A 26007-nucleotide genomic window follows, 5' to 3' on the forward strand; every position below is an offset into this window, starting at 1 on the left:
TGCTTTTCCAATGGTGATGGGGAAACAAAAGCAAACTGATTAGGTTTTCTTTTGGGGGAGGAGGTTTGAGGTTTTTTGGTTGGTTGGTGGTGTTTTGTTTTGTTTTTTTAAACAGATAAAGTGATCTGAATGATCAAGATGCTGCCAGAGTCTGCATAAAGGAACAGGCAACACTGGATAACTAGGAGCAGGACTCAGAAGGAACAAAGCAGCTATCCCTTTAGGCAGCAGCCAGCCATTAGTTTGGCTCAGCCATCTTGTGAAAGCTCATCCTTAGATTTTTCAGTTAAATTACGCAGCAAGCTTCTCAGATGTCTGTGCTGCAGATTTACTTAAAACCTTAATGTATTCATGCTTCACTGAAAGACAACTGCCTCTGACAAGTCTAAGGAAATCTGTTTGGAAATAAAATGACACGTATTGTAAATTCATGCTTCCTTGTTCAAGCCAGACCAATATACTGCACACCCTACCGTCCTCCACCTCCCATCACTGGGATGTGATGCAGCAAATATTCATGCTTAAGAGAATAAGAATTATATTTGCAGGCAGTGTAAACTGACTGGTTTATCTTCATGACTTTCACACCCTAACCATCCAACCCACCCTTCTAATCCACATCAGTTTATTTGTGCATTCATTATTTAAAAAAATCATACAAAATAGGTCACGCATTTTACATACTTGCAAATTCTGTGCTGGGAAGCATCAAAGAGTGTGCAAATCACTGTTATACAAGGTAATGGAACAAGACTACAAGCTTTTCTATTGTGGACAGTGGACAAAAATTAACTAAGAGTCTCTGAAACAGATTTTACCTGAGGCCCCAACTAAGCAGCTGCACTAGCAGAAAAGTTAGTACAATAGGGGTTTTAGAAGGTTTTAACTTGTATGTGGAATATATTTGATCAGTTTTCTAAGTGATCACATCACTTTTTGATAACATGGTTTACTGCAATACAGTTCCAGCTATAAGTGACACTATATAGCCAACAAAGCTTTTCACATTGTCTCTTCCAGCCACGATCAACCTTTCTAAAACATCTGTATGTTTTAGATTAAACAGTCAAGAAATGTTTATATTTGATCTCACCACAACAGTGATTCAAATGTGAGGCACAGGGACTGGATATACACTCTTTGGCTCACATGCTTTGTTAACAAAAACAAAAGCCACACATACTTCAGCTGTATGGAGACAGATGTCAGCAGCAGTACACCTCTGCTTCGTCTCACCCCAATCCCTGCTCTTAAGTTCTGTCTCTTCTCAAGCGAACACAAAATACTGATGCCCACGCAAACCGTAACTAGCCAACAAAATATAGTGTACACTGGTCTTGTATCCTAAGCACATGCATGAGGTTCACATTACTGCAGTTGCTAGGAAAAAGATACGACTTAGACTTTTTTATCTTCACGTGCAATTCTAGTGAAGTCAGAGTGATCAAAATAATTACAGAATGCTGCCATAAATCAAATGGGGAATTATTTTGCAGAATAATAGACTTTTCATTCATTCCATGATAGCAGCAGAGCTTAAACTAATGCCTAACACTTTATTGTCAAAGAGATCATAAAACAGAATGCAGACATTCAATTATTTCACCTTAATTTAGAGCTCAAAAAGCAGAAACTGCCCTGGCAAATACCACATTTTTGTGAAGTATTTTACATTATTACTGTGTTTAAAACAAAACAAAACAGAAAAGCATTAAGAACAGGATAGAGTTAAACTGACCACAAGCACTGTCAAATTTGGACTAAAAAAAGGCAGTTTTCCTTCTAATCTCTCACATTACTAGGTATACAATATTCAGAGTTGTGCTTTGTAAGCTGTTTGTCCCTCTCGGTAGTTTGTCACGTAAACCACAATTAAAAATACATACACACAGGTCGTATGCAGTTACAGCAACTCATACAGAACTGCTAGCACACTTCAAAAATTAACAAATCCACTCTCCATTTAAAATCAAGTTGCCTTATTCCTCCCCAGAAGGTAAACTGAAAGCTGTTGTTATTCTAAATTAAGGCTCGTAGGTGAGACATTGACACATGATTTTTTTAAGGGTGCGAGCTACCCACCACAGATGTGAATACAACCAGACAGAAGGATAACCACAATGTGGTCACATAACTTCTACTTAGGAAATTATTCACAGCCCATAGCATAAAGTAGTCACCTTCTGAAAACTGCAGTAACAGACTGCAGTTGCCCTCCTTGCAACACTCTAGCTAATCATACTTCCACCAGAATGCCAGTCTAAACCTGTAGGAGAGTAGGCCAGGTTTTCAAAATCCTCACTGTATCTGAAGGGAAAGCATAGTTTACTTGTGGATAGGATGAACATGCCAAGCCTCTACTACTTCCAGAACTTCAATTTTTCTTCAGAAAAATTTCAGTTTAATATGACCAACCTGTGAATTCTTACGAATTGGAGGCTATCTGCGACTTCTCCCTCCACATCCTTACATGTGGCTAAAACCTGAAGAATTTAAAGTCTTAGTTATCTAAAAAAAAAATAAAAAAAATCTTAGTTTTAAAAGAAGGGGGACACACACAAAAAGGCTGACATAAGAAAGCCATGCCTCCTGCCTACTAAAAATACCTTTTAGACCTGTTTTTGAGTCCATATCTACGGAAACATCTTTCACGCATCCGTGTCTACCTAAATCACTAGTACATTCTTCATTCTTTCATGGGGTGGTTTGTGCACTATACTGATTAAGTTGGAATGACACCTTTAGTTAAGCATATAACCCTATATGCAAATCAGATTAACCTATAGCAGTGCAAGTGCCCAAGTTACAGCATGACTGTTTTATGTAATAACACTAAAGAGAGAAGTCAGACCCAGAACAATCTGCATGCATGATGTGCAATAAAGCCACAGATTCTGAACATGGTTTAACTTTGCCCTCTCATATTTCTTTAGTCATCTTCCTAAACAGGAGTCCTCATCTTATGACCCTTATTCTCCAAGTAATTTTACTACCCTTCCCCTTGCCCTTCTTAACCCAGCCACACATTTCTGCAACCACATTGGAAAACTGTAATCTCACAGCGGGAGACAGAACCAGTCCTCTACTCTGGAAGCCTCAACTTTCAGGATGCTTGAACAATGCACATACATACTAAAGGTGACAGATGTTCTTCCTATTAAAGCCAAAGTAAGAGAAAATGCACTTTAATAATGAAGTTTAGTGGCAAATGTATATCACAGTTTTTTTTCTTAGAGGACAAGTCTGAACAGTGCTATAGCAGTGGTGCCCTGTAAAAAGATCAGAGGTGCAACATTTTCTTCAGAAATGGTAACTCTAAAATATTATCTGGCACTGTAACTGCCACAACGATTACTCAAGCAAACCTCAATTTTAACCTATGATTCTTGGTTCACCATCTCCATATCAGTGACTTCCATTAGTTTCTCCTAAAAGAGAAGAGCTTTCTGCAGTCAAAGTTCCTGGGTTTTGGCTCTGAAGAATAGAGAGGCTTCTGAACTAAACTAAAAGTGAAAACGGACCACTATGCATAAAAACAAATATACAGGGGATGCATCTATGAGTGCATCTAAACCATGACTTCTGAAATGCTGATTCTGTGGAGGTCAAACTGAAGGACAGCCTCCACAGCAAGTGCACGAAAAACTCAAGTTGCAGTCTGCAGGCAGAAAAGCAAGAATACTGTACAGGGCCTAGAAAAATCAACACAAGTAACAAGATCTTGGATAAAACACAAGAGTGCCAAAATTCAAAGGACTGCAGCATTAGAAACAAAACTGAAATAATGAATGGAGCATGCTGAAGAGTCAGTAGCTAAACTCCTTGAAAATAGATGCAACTGGAGAACAGAGTGGCAAAGAAAAGGAGGGTAATTAGTATACCAGACCATGGACAACCAAGGACAACCACAGATACATCACTGGAATGCATGAAATCTCTTTGCCCCTTCATTTGTCCCTCAAATTGTGCTATCCAGACAGCACAACTATAACACTTTCTGATACACACAAAAATAAATTTTACTGTTTTGCTATTTTCTTATTCATTTTCTTGAAGGTTCAAATGAAGGTAAGTCTTAAATTGTTCACAAAGGACAGTTAATGCAACTCCATGTACCCCTATAAAAAGACAATTTATTTTTCCAAGGAATTCAGACACGGATTTGATCGTCTTGTCCAAGAAAACCAATCACCCCCATGTGAAACTTGTACTTTAACAATATGTAATTTAATAATCCTTTTTAAACAATGTTTGAGTTGTATTCCTTCCACTAGGATAAGCTGCTTATGTGAACCACAGTGAAGTCACAGGCACTTGTTCAAACTAAGCTGAGAAATGTCCCCATACTCCAATTTCCTGGAACAATTCTCCAAGTGACATTACGCCCCGTGTGTTGTAATGAGCACCATAAAGAAAGATTACAACCTTTACTTGAACTACAGGACAGAGAGCAAGTCACCAAATTATACAGACTGCTACTGAATAGAAAAAGGACATTTAATCACTCCAACTCCAATCTGATCCGTGCTACTTTTCCCCCTGCCTGAAGCAGGCTGGGTGCAGTAACCAGTCAGCACGTAATTGTGCAAATGTGGAAACATTTTCAGAAGTTAGCGCCTGTTGAATGAAAAACTGACAGTAAATACTGGACGCCCCAAATCAATTAATGTTAACAAACAACATGTCAGAGATCATCCCAGGGATCGGAAGAATGGCTAAAATAAAACAGAACACGCAGATGAGGAGACATAATTACACCACAGTCATGGGCTGAATGAAGTCATGAAAAAGCTTCTTGCCAATGAAACTACTTAAAAACTATTGGAGGCTATATGACTGAATTCTGGCACTCACGGTTCAACAACATCAATAAAGTACTGAAAATTACAGCTGATGTTTCTGAATGTGTACTTTCAGACACAGGAATACATGGCCAACTAGGAGATGCAAATTGCCTATGAAAAAGAAGTAAAAGAAATAAAATAGAGAAATGGGGCTATTTTAATAAACATGGACTAACACACAATTTTCCCACCAGAATACTTGCTTATTGGAGATGCAACTGTAGTGTGCGTTGTATTTCAGTAAGACAATTGCAAAGAGAAGAACGTAAGAAGCAGCTACCCATAGGGGTAAGAAAGTTTGTAATAGCATTACCAATTTTTTGTTTTAGGACAGATGTAGGAGCTATGGCATGTGGCATACAAAGGGAACAGGAAAAGGTAGACAGCTGGAAACATTAGTTTAAAGAAAGTAAAGAGAAATATCAAGGCTCTCAGAAACAGGCCTTCAGACAGGGAAGAACGTCTATACATGGATGCAAGTGAGAGACAGGGCAAAAAAACCCCAAAGGTAAGCAAGTTAATGACTCTGTGTGTACAAGGGAAAGTATGAATTGTTTCAACCTTTCCCCACTTACCCTCCCTCTCTGCCTGTAATTAATACGCAACAGTGATTACAATTACAACTTCATACCACAGCAGAAGCACTGAATCACTGCTCCTCTGATACAGACACCTACGAGCTCTGACCTCTTGACAGCTCGTCCACAGGCACTGCCATTTCACTGAGCTAAGTTGTTTTGTGAGTTGTTTTGTTTTTTAAACATAACTTCTCTTCTGCTCAAAATCCTTTCTCCTTGCTAGGAGCTGACAGCCTTTCTCAATGCCTCTCCATACTAAGCAGCAAAATATTTTATCCCACTTGTTTTCCTATGTCAATTTATTTTTCGTGTGTGTGTACAGCGGGGTAGGCAGGATTTAGGAGAGGATTGCTAAAGCCTCCAGAAATCTTCTGGAACACAGAAGGTAACCATTTCTAAGTTAACACCCTCCCTCCAACAACATGTTTCAGCTGCTTCTTAAAACATCTTTTTCTGCTCCTACCTACCTTTCCTGCAGACAACTAAACCTGTTCCAAGGTTAAACTAGGAGCTGCTATTCTCGATATGAATGTACGTTGGCTGAGGTTCAAACTCTCTCCAAAGGAGATGTATGTAATCTGATTTTTGAAAAAGCAAGCCCTGGACATTGAAAAAGATAATTCATCTCTCTAACAAATTGTTCCTGCAGAAATTTGAAAGATAGTGATGTAGTTTCAAGATTTCTTTATGAGTTGTTTTCATTTTGCTCTATGGTCAGTTACTGAAGAAAATAACTTCTTTTCAGAATCACTAGGGGCACTGCTGGGAATAGAAAAATCACTACATTGATTTTGAGAGGAGATATAACTTGCATCCACAAATACCAGTCACTCATCAGGATCCTAACATGACTGGCACCCTCAGAACACAATTAAGGTAGTATTTCTTGGCCCAGACAGAATTCTTGCTTCTTTCTAAATATTTGTACTACAAATTAGAGGTGGGAAAGCATAAGAAAAAAACCCTACTAGGCAGCAGTATCAAAGTACAAGCAGCCCAATCACTATGAAAAACTGTGTAGACAACAAAAATGGCATTAACAAGTACTATGAAAATCAATGAGGTAGCTCTGCATAAATTCATATGCTGCTGTCTGAACAGTGTGAGAATGAAAAAGCTAAGGTCCTTGCTTGAAAGCATTAATAAGCAGAAAACATGCCCATGCTGGTGTTTAGTTCAGCACCTTTCTGGTTATACTTCATTTTCCAAGGATTTCTTACTTAAAAGTGTTGGAAGATAAACAAAAGACACCCATTTTAGACACAGAGATTAGACAACTGCTTTGTTAATAGCACACAAACTCCTGCAGACTCCAGCCAAAATTCAAAGCCCCATTGAAGCAAGCACTGTAAAAAGGAACTGGAAGATCCAAGGAAGCTGCAGTCTATGTAGACAGAAGTTGGGAGAAAGAAAGGCCTTGCTTCATTTTATATATCAATGAGATGCATTAAGAATCACATTTTTTGAAAGAGCAAGGCAAACAAGTGAAAATAAGAATTCCAACCAAACTGCTCATGTCAGAAAGAGTACACAGTGCTATGCAGCTACTCCAACAGAACTACATGCAGCAATACAGTTTCACCAGAAAGAAAATATGGGTGAAAAGTAAACAGAAAAAGACAACACAGAAGAATAGAGATATAGTAAGTCATAAAAGTTGAATTACAATTTTTTCCAGTATTTGTAATACCAAGAGTGCTCTGCCACTGTCATCCACCATCATAACAGAACATTACCCCACTCCTAGACATCGTGGGCCTAATCAACAATTCTTACTTGAGTACAAGCCACTGAAAGTCCAAGAATTGAACAAATCTGAACATATCAAATGCTTCAAGTAACAGCTAAAAACCCCCTGTTCCTTAAATTTCTTTTTTTTGATCTCTCATTTACAGCTTGAAGCCTCAGCATCTTCATTCACTGCTAGTATTATCAATCAAACAATACCTGCCATAAAAAAAAAAGTTGAAGATTCATAGATGAATGTTTTCTTTAGTGGAAGAACCACACTATTCCACTGCTATTTCTGTGTCAGAAAGAAAAAAAAAAAAAACAAACCAACCAACCAAAAAGCATTTGCTTTTTTAGCAAGTTCAGCTAAACCTATTCAGAAAAATCAAGACAGAATTGGAGTCCTAGCCTGTCCTGCCACTACCCAACAGAGGAAAGTGAAGTTATTGGGTAAAAAGCCCCTAGACCAGAATGACTTATTAGAATGACCAGGACTGTTCAGGTTGTTCAAAAGCCACTGGAGTGAAGTCAAGCTACTGCCAATTTGTCTTTGTCAGTGTTTTAGTTGAAGTGTTAAAATAAACTAGGAAAAAGATGCTACATGGAAAAAGGTCCCAATGGGATTATTCGCTGAGACTCCAAAAACAAAGGGAAGCTTGAATAACAATAATTAAAAAAACCCAACAGAACACCAAGTGCATTAATTGACCCATTCCTGAAATATAGCAAAAAAATTATACTCAGACACTCTCTCTCTCTCATCTGTGGTGATAAAGTTCAGGAAACTGCCACTTTTTTTACAGTTAACATAATTTGGTATTGTTGCCTGTGATAATGTGTACAAATTCTTATAGAATCCCACCATCCTTCTGTCATACTCTTTCACTGATAACCTCACCACAAACATCGTTAATACAGTCCTATATACCTTAAAGAAAACTGAACACATGGAATCATCACACTATCTCCTCTAATTTTTAGTCTTTGTGTCTCCAGTTGCTCACCAAGGTCATGCTCTTTTTTTAAAATAATTATTTAAAGCTTTCAAACTTCAGATCTTCCTAACTTCAACAATAAGCATCAGCCACCTATTTCTGATTTGTCTTATGAGTAATTTATTTATCAATATAGAAGAATAAAACCCAAGTAAAAATAAAGTTTATACAGATAGTGCTTGGGAGTAAAATAAAAATAAACTATTTAGAGAAAACACAACCAGTATGCATGCGCCTAATGATTAGAAGATGACATTTACGTGAAGGCCCCAAAACTTCCTGTTTAGCCAAGTACTCAATATTATGAAATAATTCAAAGTAAGATATATAAGCAATTTCCCAGACCCTTCATTTTACATGAAAATATTCATGGGGTTCTAATCTCAGCAACATTACCACTATTCTGGTGAGGATATAGAAAAAGCAGCATACAGGAGACTTAAAACCTGATGACTACACATGGGAATAAAACGGGAATAAAATAGGAAATGTTCTGAAGTGTACAGCTGTAACCTGGCTTTGCTTGCAAGGAAATTACATCAAAACTATGCCAGAAGCACATTAAGACCTGGAAGTCAAATCCTCAAAGCTTAGGAAAAGCTGGAGTTTGTTCATTTGTACATACACAGAGCTTTTATTTACAAAGCTATTTTGCCCTCACATCCCCAGCATTCCTATCTCATTAAAAGAACAAGGATAGAGGATGACTGCTGCGATAAAGTAGATTTTTCCCCCAAGACATAAAAATACAAAAAAAGAAACCAAGGGAAAAATCCCATTGTTATAGCCTTTTATGCAGACAGTAACTTTCAGGACAGAAGGCTTTCCCCTGATGGTCACACTGATTACCAAGTTCACTTCTATCACTACCAGTGCAGAGTTGACAGATTTGCCTATGATGAACAAGGCAGTAAGGTGCTCTCCTGAGACCAAACTTGAGTTCATTGCAGCTCTAAATATTCTGGTCACCGAATGAGGACATTGTCAAATTCACCTGTTCTGCAAAATACAAGCAGTGCTAATGCCAGCATTTCCTATGCTTACAGGGCCTCATTCTGCAGCTTCAGAATGGTTCTTCATAGCGAGAAGCAGCACTAGATTTTTAAGAAGGGTCTGTCCAAATACTTACTATAATTGACTGGGGGAACCAGAAAACTATTTACTGATAGAAACTGATTCTTTCTTCATTACATGTTCCTACAATTTAATACTAACCACTCACATGCCCACATTTTTTCGCATTCTGCCAAACCCCTTGCCAAAGATTGGGTTTTACCTAACTTAGCGGACAGCTGGAGAATTCCTTAAACTCATCTCCAAACACAAAGAGCTTAGGCACAGTTTACACAGTTCTCGTGGCTATTGCATCTTAGAGTATTTCGTAAGTAAAAAATACAACGGAATTTTATGCACAAATAGCTATGATATATGGACAAGAACAATACAGACTACCATTCAAATTCCAGATCAAAAGTACAGTTTGGCAGTTAAAATTAGTTGTATGCATAGATACAGAAAATCCTTCAAGTTACAGCTGAGACCCAAACATGAAAGCACTCTTCATCCTCTAGGTCACAATCCCGCAAGGCATTTAAGCATGAGAGCAACATCATACATCTGAGTAGTCCCACATAATTCAGTTGCATGTGGCGTATCAGTGTAAACACACTGAAGTGCTTTGCTTTATTTAAACTGCAGCTATCAGAATACAAGTCATGTTACACTTGAGTTTCTTGGGTTTGTAAACTATTATCTTGGAAGACTTCAGAGACCTTTTTATCTATTAAAATATTCTCACCTGAACTGAGAACTAAGATGTTAGCAAAATAGAGGCTAATGTACTTTTCCCTCTATGTGTAAACTGCTAGCATTTCTCTACGTTTCAATACTGAAACCTGATTAGCCACTTTTGTTTTTTCCTTTGTATCACTCTTAGATGCTCTTTTGCTAGTATACTGCTATAAAGTTTACACTCTGAACAGTAGAAGTGTACTTCATTGGCACTATCTGTAGATGAAGGAATTTTTTATTCTGTTGTTTTAGTCACATAAAAACACCTTTTTAGAAGAGCTGTTAAAAAAATCTGAGCAACTGTTTCACATATTTATAAACACACTCTGTTTTGTAGACTTCAGTAGCAAGCTGAAATATCCATTAGTTAATTTTATTGGTACGCGAAAACAAAAAACCTAAAATGAACACCCAGTAAAACAAAGGCTTGTTCAGTTTAAACAAAACTTTTAAAAAAAAAAAAGATTGAGACTTGACAGACATCTGTAACTTAGTATGTGGTTTAACACAGAGCAGAGTTTAGCAGATTGAAACACAGAAAAGCAGACCTTACAGCATTGGTTTAACACCAGTAACACTCAGCCAGATACCACCTCTATCCAGGAACAAAAATCAGTCTACTCACTCCCCCATGGTACCACACTTGCTTTCTTCTCCTGCCCCAATTACAATTTCCTTGGTCTAAACATTCTTCCTAGTCTTAAGATTTAAATTATTTACTCTAGCAATATTAAATCTTAATAAATCCTAAATTGTTCCTTCACAGACAGATAGCAACAGAAGCAACATAAAGGAGCTACAAGGAGACAATAATGTCTCCACTGCCATCCACACATCATGGCTCAAATACACAAATCCTTCTTAAACAACATTTTAATGCACTGGCTAATGGAATATACATAAAATGCCATAAAAATCAGATTTTATGTACATTCCCTGGATCTTCTAAATATCCTAAGAACACCGGCATTTTTTCAGGGATTACATATTGTTTACACAGACTTTATACTTTGCAATTTACCATTCTTTCCATGAAGAGCATTGTAGTTAGGCATGTTTAAATTTTACAGAAGTTTATTTCTTATCCTAGTATTTTTAACTGAAATTTGGATCATGTGACTAAAACTACAGAGATCAGTAAGAAGTCAGCAACAAAGTAGTATCCAAAAAGAGCTTAATTTTCAAAAGAACAAATGAGACTACAGACTGCATCATTTAAAAACAGCTACAGATGATACACCAATGTTTCAAAAAAATGTAAAAGTGAGGTATGATTTATGAGAAAAGAGGAGGAAAAATTACAAATGGCCACATGCAATAGTAAGAATAAATGTTGTTTGGCTCAGGTGTAGCTATGCTAAGCCACTATTGTCTTGATTTCAAACACCGTTACTATTCAAGTCTTTAAAATGAGTTGCAGGTTTGCAGAGACAAAATGAATACAATTGTTTTACAGTACTTCTCATTCCAAAACTTGCTTATTTAATAGCACAACCTGCGTTATTCAATCACTTAATTGCAATGCAGTTCTGCTTAGCCAATTACATAAAAAAGTATTTTTACATCAGAATAGACTTGAACTTGTAAAAATTAAGTCAATAGTAATGTCAGTATTTTAGTAAGAAATACTTTATTGTTAAATGACTTATATTTAGGTCATCTTGTGAAAGCAGCTGCTTTATATTCCCTAGTTCCACTAAAAAGGAAAAGTGCAATAAGATCTCTTATTGACAGCTGCATTCAAAAACATACCAGTTACATAAGTTTGCAAATTACACTGTGCCAGAGTTAAATATCTAAGCATTTTAATGACAGTTCTTAAAATGCTATCTCAGCAAGAATGACTCAACTTCACTGCATAAGCTGCACTTCAGATAAGAAGCAACTAGCTTGATTTTACAGAAAAAACTTTTTTGTATTCTGCTTTAATTCAAATCTCACTAAGTGAGTTCTGCTTGTTTAGACCTGCAAGCTTCACCAGTCATTTGGCACTTCCATCTCTCCTTCTCAGTTTCAACAAAAGTATCTGAAGCTTACCTATAGACAGTTAAGTAAATACTTGGAAAACAGGTATAGTTTTCTACTGTACCTCAAGGGGAGAGATTTACCAGACAACCACCAACCAAAGGAGATACCTATAAACCAGAGCTAGGTCTTGTCTGTATATGAGAAAAAACACGGCTATGCCAGAAAAGCGTGAGAGTACAGACCAGCTCTCTTCAGTACAAGCTACATTTATCAGAGGGTTTTATTAGATATCTATGTCTGTGAGGAAAACACTAATAACTGGCGTGATGCATCAGCAAGCCTTTTACTCTTAGCCAAGTCTCATATACAAAAGGTAGACCCAGAAAGGCCTGGAAGAGAAAACTTTAGGAGCAGCTGTCCCTACCCCAGGGAAAAATGCTGGTACACCTATCAAAACTACCTTCCTTCAACACCTTTCCTTTGATTGCTACTTTGATTGGATAGGTAAAATGTTAAACTTCCCTGACCCGTGTTTTTTCCCCCCATACCGTGTCGCTGATGTTATTAATAGAAAAACTATGAATAGTAACAGAAGGGAAGCTATCAGAGAAGAAATGTGGGTAGAATTTGCACAATTCTTGGTCATTTGGCAATTCACACAGGGTCCTGAGTAACAGCACCCGTCTTGCTTTCATTTCACTAGTGCTTCACAAATCCTGCTTCAGCCACCTAACCACTGAAACAGTACATGTGCAGGCTTAGGAAAGTGCTACACAGGCTCGTATTTGGAAAGTCATTTTCTAGAATCACAAGAGTTAGAACTTCTACTTTATAAAATGATTCTACTTACTCTGATGTTAAACATCACAATCTAAGGAAAACATTATCATCTACCTTCAAACCTACTGCCTTCTGCTTAAAAAAAAAAAAATAGAAAATCCCTTTGTATCACATACAGGACTTTAAACCTTAAGGTTACCACACAGGCCATCTCAATGACCAGCACCTTCTCATTTGACAAAAGGTACAACTCAAAAAAAATTAGTTCCTCACAAGTACTACTGTAAGCTTAAACATTAGTCTTGCAACAACAAAATTTTGCCATACACATGGCAACACTAAAATATTTTAATTGTACTAAATAAATACATATACATGTCGAACAGATGTCTACAAAATCAATTCTTTCCAAACTATTAACCTGCAGCCAGTCTTAAAGCTGTATCATATCTACTACAACACAAGCTAATGTAATGAAAAGGTTAGACACCCGCTCAGTACCTCTGGCGTATAACATGCAAGCCCAATTATCCAGTACATCACTGGGCAACTTTTTAATCGAGGAGAGGGTTTTCTTCTATCTACTTTTAACATGCACGCTATGACAGATCACAGATCATCAGCGTAACCTTTGCGCACGACATTGTTTTCAAAGGCAGCGAAATCTCTCTCAAACTTTAAAGGCCTGAAAGGCGTTGGCAAGGGAAAACCGCCCGCTGCATAATAATGTCACTATTTGGGGAGTGCTTGATGCTCCGACCCTCGCTAGGGTGGAGTGCTTTATAAATAGATGCGTTTTTTTTTTTTTTCCCAGTGCCGTGCCCCAAGCGTTTGGGTGGCGATGGGAGAGGAGGCTGTTTATAGCCATTATTAAATGAACTCTGAATCGGCCAAGGGGGGGGGGGGGGGGGGGGGGGGGGGTAAGAAAAGGAAAGCTGCTGCTACCTAAGCCAGGCCCCAAACCCTCTGCTCACCCTCCTCCTCCCTTTCTTTCCCCATGCCCAGCCCCAAGGGGCTGCCGTGCCACCCCCCACCCTTTTGCAAAGGCGCCTGCAATGCAGGGGCTGCGCAGCCGAGCCCCGCGGCCAGGCCACCTTCAGCCCTGGGCAGAGGGGGGTGGGGGTGGGGGGGTGTCCTGGCAGCAGCATCCCGAGCAGGCTCGCACCCGCGCCGCCCCCCTTCCCATTTCCCTCCCTCCTGCCGCCCCGACCTGGTACCAGCTGCTGCCGCCGGGGATGGCGCCTCGCTCCTCACCCTGGCTACGGGAGGAAAGACCCCCCACACGGGCCCTCCCCTCTCCCGCAGAGCCGAGAGGGAGAGCAGCCCCCGCGCAGGCCACCTCCGCTTGTTTACAGGCCCCGAGGCCCAAGCAGCAGTGGACGCGGCCCTCCAGCGCCCCGGCGTAGCCCGGCCCCGCCGCCACCCCCTCAGCCCGGCCCGCCGGAGGCCCCGCACTGCGCAGCGCCACTTACCCCCCCGGCCGCGGCGGACGGCGCCGGCTGTGGCGGGCAGGGCCGCGCTCCCGAAGGTGCGTGGGGGCAGGGAGGCCGGGGGCAGGCGGGGACGTCCGCGGTGGGGCCGGCGGCGGGCGGGCGGGCCGGGGAGAAGGGGAAGGAGGAGGAGGAGGAGGAGGAGGAGGAGGAGGAGGAGGGGGGGGGGGGGCACCCGGCTGGCGGCCTCGCCTCAGTTCATTCACAGGCGGCGGCTGTCGAGGGCGGCTCTGTGCCCAGGGGGAGCCCAGCGCTCATCTCGCCTCCGCTCCTCTCCCCCCTCCTCCTCGCTCGCCGCCGCCGCCGCCGGCCCCCCCCCCTCCCCGGCCCCCTCCCGCCCGCCCGAGCTCCGCGCCCACTCGCGCAGCGCCGCGGAGCGTCGTCCGGCCCCCCCGCCTCTCGCGCAGACACACGCACACACACCCCACACACACGCACTGCACCGCCGCCGCCGCCTCCTCCTCCTCCGCCTCCCCTCTGCGCAGGCGCGCCGGGCGCCGCCGCCGCGCGCGCCTGCCTGCCGCCGCTCCCCTCCCCCGCCGCGGCCACCGCGCGCACGCCGCGGGGGGGGTAGGCGGGAGCGTGTGCGCGCGCGCGCGCCCCCTCGCCCTTTCCCTTCTCGCCGGGGGCGCGTGCGCACGCGCCGTCCGTCCGTTCCAACCACCCCCCCCCCCGTTAAAAAAAAAAAACCACAAACAAAAACCATCAAAAGGCGACAAACGCCACTTTTCAGGGCAAAAACCCGCCTCTGGCGTAGCGGGCGGGATACCCGGATGTTGGGGCTGGGAGACCTGCAACGGCGGGGGGGGGGAACGGACGGAGCGAGGCCGCTAAAGGTATTACATCACCCTCCGTCCCGTGTCCCGTACCCCCCCCCCCGCCCCGAGCTGGGCCGCACTGAGCATGCGCGGAGCGCGTGGGAGAGGCACGAGCTCGGGGGGGGGCGAAGACGTCATCGGCACCGCCCCCTTGCCTGAGGGGAGAGGCCGGGGAGAGTGTTGGCGGTTCCTGCGCCGGGTCCCGGTCCCGGTCCCGGTCCCGGGGCAGCAGAAGCTCACGCTCGCTGCTCGCCTGAGGCCGCGGGAGCTGGCAGCGGGAGCTGGCAGCGGGCCCAGGCCGAGGCCCTGGCGGGATCAGCCGCAGCGTCGTGCCTCGCCTCCCTGAGGAGGCGACGGGCGCGGGGAGCAGCGCCTCTTGCTCCTCGGCGGGAACGGGCTGAGGAAAAGCCACCCTGCTCCTGTCCCGTCCCCAAAGCCGCGGGCAGGCGCACGGCCGCAGGGACACGCTGGGATATCCTCTTACCCGCCTAAACCGGAGCCCTGCAGGCTTCCCCGCCGAACCGCTGGCAAAATCAGCAGCGGATTACCAGTAATGAACGCATAATGGGCTTAATAATCCCATGATTTTCAGCTACCCTTTGATGAAGGCTGGCCTGTTGACAAAAGGGACGGGAGTATGTTCAGGGAGCGACTCCCCCCGCCAGTCTGCAGGGAACAAATTTAGAGGACAAGCTATTAGACAAACCTCTGCTTTGTCTAACGGGGAGGCGAATGTGGCGGGGCTGTGGGGGAGGATGCTCGGGGAGGCTGCGGTGGGAGCGGGGCCTGGCTGGGAGAGGGATGACTCTCGGGGAGGGGGGGGAACGCTCCGTGCGGCTAATTCCAGCGAGCCAGGGTTAAATCACGGGGCTGGGGATTTTTGAGGTGGAGTGGATGCGAGAAGGAGTGCTTTTAAGGGGAGGGTTAGGGATGCATAGTAGTTTTGAGGCTGTGAGGAAGGAATTGACTACAGGGGGAGAGATACTGAAGAAGGCTAGGGAAAGGTGAGGTGGGTACTTAGCTAAAGAATCAGGAAGGTTGTCCCCTTTAGATAGTTTCCATCTTTAACAGCAGGTCAGAGCAAACAGCCATATGTTAAGGTTTCCCTAAACTGAATGTTTGGAAAGCCCTCAAATTGCTGGTTATGTTCCCCTAGCCATTGTAGATAACAATCAGTGCAGCTTCATCCCGAGCGTGCCAACGACTGAAGGCAGTTAATTGAGGGCTCTTGCACAGATAAGACCTACAAAACCAGCAAAGCCCTACCCGGAGATAGCTAAAAAAGCTGTAACAAATAGAACAAAACGGCATCGTTGTAGCGCTTTCCTGTAATAGATAAACTGACTGTGTTTCAGTGTGATTACAAAATCTCCAGTTTCTATTGCTGACTGTGACCGAATGGTATGTTTGGACCCGATCTCACTGTATTCATCCTAATCGTGTTTGTTAGCATGATACTGAACACCACTCAGCAGTGCTCAATGTTGTGTTAACTGTTTCAGGCCCTTCAATTGTAGTTAAACGCAGCAAAATTTGTTAGTGGAAACAAACCTTTAAGGAGATTTAAATGTAAAATATTCTGAAAATATGTTGCGGGGGAGCAGAGTATATGCAGCGTATTTCACAATGAAAGGGAGACTCTGGAAGGTCATGGAGTAATTCCCATAATCTTCATCAATGCAATTTTGAATTTCCTCTGGGTATCCAAAGACAATTGGTTACAATTATGATGCAGTTCAGATTTTTAAAACTGCATTTTTTTCTCCTCCCCCCCCGCCCCCCCCCAAACTTCCACAATGTACAGACAAGGTAGAGGTTATGCAGAATTGTTCCTGCCGGCATGTGCCATGCTTATTTAACCTCTACACTTAAACATAAATTTAATTTTTCATCCTCCTTTTCCACTTTAATAAATCTCTCCTAACACTTTGAATTGTATACAATTGTGGATCTCGTTTAGATTCTGTTACCTACAGATGTGGTTTTGTGTGCATTTTTTTTTAAATAAAAGTGGACAAAAACATGGCCCAGCTTTTTTTTGTGATGCCCTAGTTTTAAGCTGCAGGAATGTAATGACAGCAGAGAGTTTGCTGCTGTCATTTTCTATTTATATGTTTTTCTTGGGAAATTGGATGGAGTCAAATTACCACAGTATTTTCTTAAAGTGTAACTTTTATTTAGTTTGCTAGTTTTGTCTGGCCTGTTGCACTGACAATGGCAATAAATATTTACAAGAAATTCAAACATCACATTGAATTAGGATGAAACAGCTGTGTGTAACATATGCCTCGACTATGCATCTTTGTAGCTGATGAGACTACATCTCCCAGCATACAACTCTTTATTTTCTCTTCAGCGGTAGATCAAGATGGGATACAGATGATTGGGGCCTGCAGTCACTAGAGTAATTAGCACCACGGTCAAGGAGGCAGTAACAAGAACCATATCGAAACTCTTTCAACACTGCATCATAAACCATAACTGAATTATTAAGAAGAATCATATTTTACTGTTTGGAACAAGAAATTTCTATTAGCATAATAAGGCATATTTAAAATGACATGCTGTTCCACAGTATATTTTTAGACTATTATTTTTAGAGATTTTTTTTCTGCTTCCTGTTACAGCTTTAAAAAACTCTTTAGATGGATTGTATTTGCCAAGAGTATTTCTAAAAAAAATCTATGTATCTAAATAAATAGATATTTACCACCTATGCACACTTGGTTATTGCAAGCAGGAGGATGATTTTGTCCAATGCAATCATTAAAACTGTCAGTTTAGAAAATTCCACACTTTCCCTGATGAAGCTATTCCCAATGACATAATTTCCCATAAAAAGAGAATATGGGACTGCAGTTGCTACTGGGATCACATGGCAATTTAACTGCAGTTTGGAAACAGTTTCTATCGTAATGGCCATATTCTATATGAATCTGTTGTAATCTCTGCGTGTTGGTATTGCCCAATGCTCCTTTTAACTCTTTCAGTTTTAATACCAGTTGGTTAAACTTCTTTTATGACAAGGTATATCATGAGGTATTGGAATTTTGTCTGTATGTTCCTTAAACGGGGGACATTCAGTACAAATATTAAATATTGTGTTGCATGATATAGATTTCTTGATCCCTAAGTGAAAAAGCTGTACTTCTTTCAGTGTCTCACATGTAGTTTATTCAAAAGGTCAGAAAAAGCAGAGCGTTTTGGTTTCAGCTTCCCTTACTTATTGTCCCTGTTTCTCCTCTCTTAATTTGTCTGCCATGAATACCTGATGTGGGTGGGAAATAATATATTTGAAGTTACTCTGCAGTCTAAAAAGCTGGTAGACTGTGGGGTTTTGTTTTGTTTGGAATAGGGTTTTTATCACCTAATAATACTCATCTAAATATTAGACGTATAATCAAGCTGTTGCCCAGGCTGTCTTGGTTCAGTGGAAGGAGACAGGCACCTTCAGATGATCATTACGCCCATGCTCACGTTGGTGTCTAAAGCAGGTTGGGCGAGTTGCCTTCTGAAGGTGGCTTTTTCTCTCTTATAGTTTCTGTGACTACAGAAGAAGCTGAGATGACCACCTAGACTAGACCTTTAATTTTTAGATGGCTAAAATTAATTAATTACCTGTGGTGCTTCGAGGTTATCTAATAGAAATCTTCATATTAATGATGTGTGTGGCCTGTAATAGCGTGATCATGAACTTGCCAGAACTTTATACTTGGCTTGTGAAGTACCGATGCCCTGCCCCATCTCTTCTCCAGTGGGCTGTACCTATTTTTGGAATCTAAAAGCCAGCTGGATGACTATGCTGCAGGCTTTACGTCTTCTTGGTACTATTCCTGCAACACCCTGGTGTGATGACATCTGTAGGTATCTGCTAAGGCAGCTGTGCCATTGGGAACTCCATAAAACGCCAGTACTGTAGCTATGATTAATAATCACATGTTTAAATCATCAAAAGCGCACACCTAGGGTGTATCCTGTATCCAAACGGAATTTATCTGAAAGATGTCACAAAGACTTTAGTCTTTTGAAGAACATCATATGCAGACGTCCCGCATTCTTGAAATGCAGCAGTTCTGATATAATTCGCTTTCTGCTAGAGTCTTGAAAAGTGCTACGCAAACTGCCACCCTTTGGCCCCTCTGAGACGAGACTTACGCTCTCCTGACAGCTTTTTAAAACAACATTCAAACAGTTAGGACATTTGTTAAAAAACAAATGCCAGTAATTTTCAGTCTACAAAATTAGGTACAAAATCATTAGGGCATCACAATGTGGTTTTCTTATGCTAGCTGTAAGCGAAAGCAAGCAATGCTCAGTCATGAGTTTTATTTTTCCAGTGAGAATTTGCTGATGGAAGTAACCTGCAATTCAGGAAAATCAGCAAAAGCAAAGCACAGTAAAGACCAAAATATCAATAGAGGGAAAATCCTTTTATGCTGAAAATTAATATAAAGCTTTATTCTAGAATATTGTTATTATTTTTGTCCCTCCATTTTTCTTCTACTTTTTTCTATGTGAAATATGGGAGAAGCATGGCACCTCCCAATTTCTTCAAAAGTCCAAAGTAAGATGACAAAAATTCAGGCAGCTCAGGAAGATAAATGCAGTTTGTCAAGGTTTTCAGATCTCATCTGCAAATCACCTGCATTTCACATGGTTCCTTCTATCTGTAGCAAAATGTCACTGAAGACCTGGTGGCCAGGAAAATTTGCTTTTCACGTGAAATGGGGAAAATAAAAAAGAATGTCAATATAGTCTACAAGCATTTTAAAGAAAATGAAAAATGAGGGAAAAAAGAGAACCATTTAAATATTGATCCCCCCCCCCCCCTTTAGAATCTCAGCTGCCTCAGTAGTTGAAATGGAAAAGTCTTGCTAGAAAGCCTGTGTGTCCTGAAGCTGCTATATAAAAAGGGACAAACCAGACATGTTTGATGTCTGCAGAAGTGCTGGCATGGCACGCCAGGGTGTGCCAATTCATTTTGGCCCCTGTGCCATCTACCAGATTCACGATGGTGTGACGTAAATGGTCTCATTGGGACCATCCGCATTACTCTTCAGTGCAGAAACCACGAATCAGCTTAAAGCAACACTGGTAGAAAACATAAGTTGATTTGAAGTATTCTAAAGGCTGGGTTGAATTCACACATGACAGGACTCCAGGACAGATACCTTTCTAAGGTTCTTTCCAACCGGAGGGGGATACACTTTGTTGAATCTTCATCTGTCAGTGGTGAACGCTTACAACGTCTTTGTGTTCAGTTGCTGAAAGTTTAATTTTCTTGGCAAGAACTTCTTTTGCTATAAGACAAGCTGTGAAGTAGAGAACAACCAGAATATTTTATCAGCTAGGCTTTAGCCTATTCCGTTCATTAGATGGTTGCTGTTTTAAAAATGCGAGGGTATACGTAAATTGCTGTTTTCATTTGCTATTAGTAGTCCGTGCATGAAGGCCTGTATCCTCACTGAAGTCAGACACAAAGCTTCCATTGACCTCAGCGTTGCAGGATCAAACCCTTAGTCATTAGCACGTTGTAAAAACGGCTGTTATCCCAGCCAATTTTAATGGGCCTGCCTACAATTGTCAGTTGTTTAACCTAAAAATTAGCTTAGCAATCACAGCTAAAATTACATGTCAGACTGTTGATGCATAAGAATACTTCATACTGAGTCATCAAGAGTCTTATGATGCTCTTAGAGTTTTATAATTATTAACATTCAAGCAAGAGATTCTGAAATTCGATAAAGACTGGAATTTCCAGATGTGAAGGAGGTTAGTTCTGATGAGAGGATAAGATTTATATTCTGTAAACTCCGTTTTTTGTGTTACTATTCCTTTTCTTCTTTAAATAGCTGGATCTAGCCGCCTTCTTTGTACAACCAAACACAACTTACTTTTTGCTACATTCATTCGTATAAATCTGTTGAATCTGTTGTCTCCTTTAACGAGCCTGTTAGCTGGGACACAGCTGAGGAGATGATTTTTTTGTGTGAATTAAACAGTTAAACTAAAAGCAACATGTCAGAATCAAATAGCCAAGGTGTGGAGATACTTGAAATCTGAACATTGCTTAGTATTTTGCAAAATTGGTTTTCCACAGTACCAAGGATTCTGGAGAGTCCAGGATTTAAAGGATAATCCTGTTCTGGAGCTGGATTTTGCCACTTATGCCTTTTTTAGTTGACAACATAACTGAAGTTTAAATTTAGTTTCATTACATAGGTGCTGATGTGGTATGACTGTAAGAAGTAAAGACATTGTTTCATGTTTGCTGGCATAAGGGACATGATAAAAATGGATATGAGATCACAAGCTATATGTGATCGTTTTCATAGGAAAGCAAAACAAGTAGTAATTTGGATTTTTAGCATTTTTATGACAACACTTTCCCCCTCCCCCCCCCCAACAATGTTGCGTTTCTTTGGGGGTGAGGCAGAACAAAATATTAGCAAAGCAATAAGGGCCATTATGAAAAGAAACTGCTTGTTGTGCAGTTCAAGCCCAGAGTTTCAGGAGAAGGAGGAACCTATCAGGAAAGGAAAATTTCATATTGCAGGTCACGTTAGCATAAGTTCTTTTGTAGACCATTTAAGTGCAAGTAACGTGGTGCAGCTTAATATCAGAGTATTACTCCAAACATGGATGCTACTTGGAGATAATCCAAGTCTCCACCCTAAACAGAAAGGTATCCTTCCTTCTCAGGAAATTTCAGTTAATCCAGTGGATTAGGCGTCCAACTACTTCTTGAGAGATTTGGGAATGTGATTTCTTTTAAGGATTTGAAATATGGTTTTCTTGCTTGTTTTCATTCATTGTAGTATATCGCTCACGTATTTATTAAGATAAATCTATGTTTCCATTACATTTGTGTATGTAAAGGCATACATTACATTTTTACAAACACACTTCTTTTTTGCATTTTTTAACCTTTATAGGAATAATCAAAATAATTGGCTAGTACTTGACATTTATTGTGTCATATTCTAATTATTCCCTTGTGTTGTTTTACTCTGTTTTATGTCCAAAATAAATAATATAATCCCTTGTAAGAGACAAGATAAGGAAGAGGAAGAAAGCTTGTCTTACAAAGATGAGAAAAATTATGAGGTGAAAAAGGGAAAGCATTGGCCATGTTAATTCACAGCAGCCTGCTGAAAACAGGATTGGAATCATTAGCTCACTGTACAGAGGTCACAAGATTGCCATTCTATGACATAAATTTCAATTAATATAGACAGTGTCTCAACATGAAAGTAGCAGTTGACCTGAGCTGAACCCAAGTTAGATGAGAGGCTCATTACCAATAACAGTTAGCAAATAGGAATTTTCCTACAAGTGCAAATTGAAGAGCAAAGTTACATGCCTTCAGAGCACTGAGCAAAAACGTCATTCTGCTGCTAACTCTCTAGGTAGAACTTGTGAATACTCAAAGATAGTGGTTGTGGAATGCTTCATTCTCATCTCGCTGCAAAAGCAACCTACTGAGAAACCTACAGTAAAGAACACCACCACCCTGATGCAATTTCTAGTGTTGTCTACAAAAATGAAGTTTAGGATCTTTTCTGAACACGAGTCCTAAAAGTGTTGAAGTTGATCCAACGCCTTTCAAGTTAAACTCAAGATTCCCACTGACTTCAGCGAGTCTGGATTGGGTTTAAATTTCTTACTTGCTCGGGGAAGCATTAGTACTGTCAAAATGACTTTCATCAGTTTAAGCTGGATTAATGATACAGTAGTCATTTATCATAAAATCATAGAATAATTTTGGTTGGAGGGGACTTCTGGAGGTCATCTAGTTCAACCCCTGGCTCAACGCAGGTCCAACGAGATGGGGTTGCTCAAGTCTTTGTCCAGCTGAGTTTTGAATATCTTTGAGGATGGAAATTCCATCTCTCTGGGCACCCGTTTCTGTGTTTCCAATCAGAATTTCCTGTGTTGCAATTTGTGTCCGTCATCTCTTGTCTCATCACTACGTACCTCTGAAATTGTCTGCAGTTGAAGACAGCAATAAAATCTCCCCTTATCCTTCTCTTCTTATAGCTGAACAAAGTTGGTTCTCACAAAGTCTCTCTTCATCTTGGTGGCCCTCCACTGCACTTTCTCCAGTATGTTGAAGAATTTACTTACCCAGGAAAGGTAACAGGAGGCTGCTTACATAGCTTTGATTTAAATGCTTGTGGCTAGTATCTTGCCTGTTGCTGTGACATATAAAACACTTTCTAACATCATTAAAAAACTCAGCTATGCAAAATAAAACGTTACTATCTTTTGCGACTCTCCTGAACCTCTCTGGGTTGACACCCGTGCTATCACACACAGCTGATGGATCCTCAACAAAGCACCCAGTTGCTTTCACAGCGGCTTAATGTCAAGTAAAAGTTGACTTTAGAAAGTGGAATAGGTGAAATGCTCATCAAATCACGTACACATCTTGGATTTGCGTTCCTGTAGATTTTAAACAAAACTTCTTTCTGCATACCATCCTATGCACCTCAGAAGAGGAACAGGGCCACCTTCCTGACAGACCCACATCTGCCTGATCCTGGGCAGCGCAGGAAACTTTTTTAGATGTTGGTAGTAGTTAGAGCAGTCTTAACTACTTTTTCTTGGTTTTGGTTACCAGAAAGGGACTGTTGGAGTATCAGGTTCACCAAACTTACCCTCTCCCAACACCAGCATGTCCTATCCGTCAGCTGATTAAGAAAGCACTATGCTCTCATTTACTTCTCTGACACCTATGGATTTTCCCAGATCAGCTCTCTGTTTCATTGTGTTGCTGGAATGGAAGCTAGTATTTAGCCACTGTATCTCCTCACCTCTTTACCTCCTTAAAATACGTACTTTCTAAGCAGGACTACTGCCTATGACTTGTTAACTGAGATACACAGAAAAAAAGCCATCCCCAGTAGCGTATGCTTCTAGAGCTCCTTACATAATATCTTCATTAAAATGCCAGTCACTGGGTTCTGCTAAGAGCCAGGTCAGACTGTGATCAGCTTTTTAGGCCATGTTCACTTTTGGACTTTTTGCCTGAGAAATTCCACAGGTTCACATGCTTGATTATGCAATTATTTTCTTGAATTCATTAAAAAACTCCCCCCATGCTCAGTTTACAGCCCCAAAGCTGATCTTCCTCATAATTTATATTCTGATAGCAAAAGGTTTAGAAACAGAAATCTGGATTTTTCTCTTTAAAATGTTGGTTGTTAATGAAAATTCTCTGATATTTTGTGTTTTGCTTTGGGAAGACCAGCAGAGGGTGCCTGAGCTAGAGAGCAAACCCTGTCCCAGATTTATGCTGGAATTGTTAACAATATGAGTGTCAAAAAAGAAATAAACTTTAATTCATTTCTCTATTAAAACCAAAGAGGAATACATTAATGAAAATGATGGGAAACTAACTGTCTTAGGAAAACTGCACTATTAAGAGGCTGTCAAAAAAGTAGTACTAATAATTAAGGAAAAAAATAATTTGGGGATTAGGAAAAGAATTTTAGTTATCTGATTCTGTCATTGGCTAACAGCTACTAAAGGAGTGGTTCCCTGAAGTATCTTTTCATGGGCTTTGGGAGACATTCCCTCCATAAGCTACTCCATAAGCTACCTCTGTGTAAGGAGACGGAGGAAGAGAAAATCTTTCAGTGAGGGATTCAGAGCAGGTTCCTAATTTATGTTCCCTGGCCACCCCCACGATGGAGTTTGTTTCTGCTGACTATAGCGGGTGTTCAGGGAGACGAAGCTCTGCAGAATCAGCCTTTTGGACACCACCTTCTTTTCCTTCTCCTGTCCCTCACTAAATATTAAATGTTGCAAGAGAGGAAGTTTCCACTAGTTCCCTGTATGAGTAGTCTTTTCAGTACTAGTACAATGAGAGAGCCCACGCACTAAGAAACCTTTCTAGATTCATCACAACAGGTTTAAATTGAATAAATATTGGTTTATATTTCTATATATGTATTTGGAAAATTCCAGATGTGGAAACGGGGCACAAATCTTTCCATTGACTTTGGTGACCTTGAAACCCAGCCCAGGATGATAGATGCAGAACAGGGATCTAAGAATCAGAATGTAAATATCAGTGATAATGTCTGCCTCTTCTTCACCATCAGAAGAGGTTTGTTCTATATCAAGAAAGCAAGAAAGCTTTTTTCTTAAAGAAAAACATGGAATACTTGCTTTCCCTCACTTATCCAGATATGATATATTCATATGACATGGTATGTTCAGATATGTTCTAGTCTTACCTATAGCTATTCCTCTGAGGAGGAGTCCTTCATATATTTGTACCTTGACGACTTCTAATATTTCATTTGAATAATCATGAAGAACTACATAGTACTAATGTCACACAAGCAAAATGGCATTATCATCTGTCCTGGTTTCGGCTGGGATAGAGTTAATTTTCTTCTTAGTAGCTGGAACAGTGCTGTGTTTTGGATTTAGTGTGAGAATAATGTTGATAACACTCTGATGTTTTAGTTGTTGCTAAGTAGCGCTTATCTTAAGCCAAGGATTTTTCAGTTTCCCATGCTCTGCCAGCAAGCAGGTGTGCAAGAAGCTGGGAGGGAGCACAGCCGGGGCAGCTGACCTGAACTAGCCAAAGAGATATTCCATACCATAGAATGTCATGCTCAGTATATAAACTGGGGGGAGTTGGCCAGGAGGGGCAGATCGCTGCTCGGGCATCGGTCAGCGGGTGGTGAGCAATTGCATTGTGCATCACTTGTCTTTTCTTGGGTTTTATTTCTCTTTTGTTTGTTATATTCCTTTTCATTACTATTATTATTATTATTATTATATTTTATTTTACTTTAGTTATTAAACTGTTCTTATCTCAACCCACGGGTTTTACCTTTTTTTTCCCGATCCTCCTCCCCATCCCACCGGGAGGGGGAGGGGTGAGCAGCTGCGTGGTGCTTAGTTGCTGGCTGGGGTTAAACCACGACACCGTCAAATGGAGTTTTGTTAAATTCACCTGAACATGTTCTGTATTTCTGTTATTTATATAAACA

The 26007-nt window shown here is 41.0% G+C and overlaps 1 protein-coding gene across 2 annotated transcripts in view; it reads right to left on the reverse strand.

Moving 5' to 3' along the window:
* PPM1A (protein phosphatase, Mg2+/Mn2+ dependent 1A) overlaps positions 1-14264 on the reverse strand; it is a 29723-nt gene extending 15459 nt beyond the window's left edge. Inside the window, exon 1 of one of the 2 annotated variants that reach the window (XM_050898453.1) lies at positions 14160-14264. The gene's annotated coding sequence lies outside the window, so the exon portion shown is untranslated. Of the gene's footprint in view, positions 1-2415; positions 2470-14159 lie in introns of those variants that run through there. The other variant, XM_050898454.1, reaches the window with a different exon arrangement.
* Between the last annotated feature and the right edge of the window lie 11743 nt (positions 14265-26007).

The sequence above is a fragment of the Gymnogyps californianus genome, chromosome 5 (assembly GCF_018139145.2).
Source record: "Gymnogyps californianus isolate 813 chromosome 5, ASM1813914v2, whole genome shotgun sequence".
Classification (NCBI taxonomy): Eukaryota; Metazoa; Chordata; class Aves; order Accipitriformes; family Cathartidae; genus Gymnogyps; species Gymnogyps californianus.